The sequence below is a fragment of the Eumetopias jubatus genome, unplaced genomic scaffold (genome assembly GCF_037043125.1).
Source record: "Eumetopias jubatus isolate StellerSeaLion01/CBP00866 unplaced genomic scaffold, mEumJub1_p1.0 scaffold_7, whole genome shotgun sequence".
Classification (NCBI taxonomy): Eukaryota; Metazoa; Chordata; class Mammalia; order Carnivora; family Otariidae; genus Eumetopias; species Eumetopias jubatus.
Window position 1 is genome coordinate 126,697,695 of NW_028274813.1, and position 3,275 is coordinate 126,700,969.

At 41.7% G+C, this 3,275-nt stretch overlaps 1 pseudogene; it reads right to left on the reverse strand.

The window, feature by feature from the left end:
* Positions 1 to 1,446: 1,446 nt before the first annotated feature.
* Positions 1,447 to 2,646, reverse strand: LOC114223298 (WD repeat-containing protein 89-like; annotated as a pseudogene).
* Between the last annotated feature and the right edge of the window lie 629 nt (positions 2,647 to 3,275).

Consider the following 3,275-nt stretch of genomic DNA (forward strand, 5'->3'; position numbering starts at 1 on the left):
TGGAGTCCCACCCACCCTCAGGGGCTTACAGATGAGTTGGGGAGGCACTTAGACAATTAATCAATGCAAAATTAGAAAGGAGCGCTTGGTTCTAGAGGAACACGGGAGTGGAGCGGGGGAGCACTGGAGGGTCAGGAAGGTTTGTAGACCAGGGAACACCAAGGTGGATTTTTGAAGGACAAATAGAAGTCATCCTGATGCAGAACAGAGGAGGAAACTGTAGGCAGAGTGAATGACATTGCTTGCTCAGAGATGCAGAAGCCGGGTGGTACAAATCCTCCTTTACACTTTTCAAGGTAATGAATGTCCCACTCCTCTGGATTTAAGCAAAAGACCTTGCAGCTGTAATATGATGCCAGAAACCACCATTTCACCCACAAATTACAAAATGCCATCGAAACACAAAGGTTCTATGGCAAGGAGTCATGAAAAATGTACTAATAAAGGGATGTGATGTGAAGCTGGATGGTAGCCTGATTCGGTCAGTTTCCAAAAGGACCACTGGCCTGAGCCAAGATAGAATTTTCTACCAGCAAAATGCTATTTGAAAAGACTTTGTCTAATCTCTAAAATAAGATAACCCATTGCTTATTCTGTTATTATGGTTACATTGGACACTAGCTTCTAAGGTGGAGCCCTGTAAGTTTTATGAAGGAGTCCCTGGCTATAATAGTAAATATTGATGTGGGAAACAAAAGCAGAAGAAAAATTATTGAATTTCCTTACTGCCTAGAGCCCACTGACAAGTCCTTGAAACAGGCATAGTGACATTCCTCTAGGGACTCAACTGCCTCGATGTTAATACTTTGCTAAGGGCAAAAGGCAATTCTAGTCTGACTCCCGCCCCCACCCCCAATCCTGTTTAAGTCTACTTTAACGTATAAGAATTTCTTTGGAAACTTCCTTTATCTCTAAACCCTCCAAGATTGTTGGCAATCATCCCCCAAGCGTATGGCCCACCGATACACATCTGAAGGGTCTCATGACTAAGGTTTTATTAGACGGTAATAAATGACCTTTTCCCAAAAATAGCTAGCCCTCTCAAGGTCCTGGAAACCTTGTTTCCAAAATTCCTTGGAGACTTACACTCTCCCTAAACCCCTCCCAACTTGAAAGTCTATAAGGGGCCACTCCTCATGACCCCAGTGCAGCTCATTCTGCCCACGGGTTCTGTCCCCGTGCTTTAATAAAATCACCTTTTTAAAAAAAAAAATGAGGAATGTAATTTTACTTTCAACTCACTGATTATATACTCAACTGGCAGCTTTAAAAAAAATAATTTTAGAATACATGAAGACCGGAATTAAACCATCTTCAACATTTTTCCAGGATTGTTTGCTAACTGGCTTGTTTTTACATATGAGCTTTAAACATATCTATCACAGGTAGTACAAAAAATAACTACTTGTAACTATAAAGCCTCTCAAGTAAACTCCCAACATAACATCACTGCTTTTTCCTTCTCTTGTAAGAATCATTACTGTGAACTCAAACTCGCTGGGACACAGTGGATGCTATTTTCATGCTGTCTTTCTTTGTAAATGTCTTCCCTATTGCTCCAGGTTTCCAAAGTAACAACTGTGCATCTTCTTCTCCGGTTAGCAAAGAATTATCCTGCATATTCCAAGAGAAAGAACAGACTGTAGCAGCATGCCCTCCACGAAGGCTGGTCACATGGATCAATCCTGATATAGAGCAGCTCATCAAGTGAATAATTCCTGTGTTTGTTCCTCCAACAACAAACAATTTGTCCATTTTTTTCATGATATAGGCCACCAATTAAATAGTCCAAAATACCTTCTTTCAGATTAACTACTTCTCTGACATCCTGGATGTTCAAACATGTAATTGGTTCATCAGTATCCAGATGATTAAGATCCCACCAACAAAATCCTTCATCATGTGTCATGCAGGAAATCTGTTTATAATCCTTCCCAGACCAACCAATACAACTTACTGATGAAACGGAGTTACAGGTTGTAACCAGTGCATCTTCTTCATTATCAACACTAATATCGAATACATTTACCAGGCCATCAGTTGAACCCGAGACTACCATGTTAGGATTGTTGGGATGGAAGCACACTTGAGTGACATCATCACTATGAGTCTCTGAATATGCTCCAAGTGGGTCTTTAGTAGTAGACAAATCCTGAGAATTAATTCTTGCATCCCAAAATACCAACAATGCATCATCATCCACTTTTTCTGTACCAGCACAAATGACATGATCATTACAGTTGATATCAAAACTAATAAAACTACTGGAAGGGTAACCCTTGAACGCTGGACAGGTTTTTCACTGGCTAATCGAGCATCCCAACACTTTACAGTGCCATCGGTATATGAGGAATATACACTGTCACAAGAATTTGCAATTTTAACTCTGTTAAGAAGTCCAGGATATCCACTAAATTCTCGTAGTATGTTTAACCTTTCTTTATCATATATTCTGATTGATCCATTAGAACATAAAACAGCAACCAAGTTTTCTTTTTCTGCTCGTATAGCTTTTGATGTATTCTATACCAAGCAAGTAAGCAGGCTCTTTAGTTTCTGAGGAACGTTTAACAATGTTCAGATTAGCAAACTGTTCCTCAATCTTCTCCATGTCAGGAGTAGCATCCAAGCGTCGTAAAAATCTCAACTGCAAGCCCACAACGCGCACGGGAAGAAACGCGAGCTCAGTCTCGGTGCGCTGCTGACGACCAATAAAATCACCTTTTCGCACCAAAGATGTCTCAAGAATTCTTTCTTGGCTGTCAGCTACGAACCCTAATCCCGAATTTCCCACATCAAATATGACTCTTGATGTGTGCACACTGCTGTGACTCACTGGTCAGGGGACAGTCCTGAATGGAAGAAAACCTGATACTTACCTCCACCTGTGACATCTCCAAAGATGTCTTGGGGCTCTCAGTACCTAACCTCCTTTGGTAGTCTGACACAGCACAATAAAACTTAGAGCAGAACCTTTGTGAATACCAATATTGCTTATTCCAGTGTGCAGGAGAGTAAACCTCCAAATCAAGGGCTCATGGCTCCGAGGACACCAGTCAAAAGAGGCAGCTCCTCTCTTTCAACTCTCTGAAGAGAGGTGGCACCGAGCCCTGGGGAAGGGTGTGGTGGAGGGGTCCCTCTCTGGGCCCTTTGCAACATCCAAGAGCAGAATCATCTTTCTCAATAGGCAGAAGACATGAACAGACATTTCTGCAAAGAAGACATCCAAATGGCCAACAGACACATGAAAAAGTGCTCAACATCGCTCGGCATCA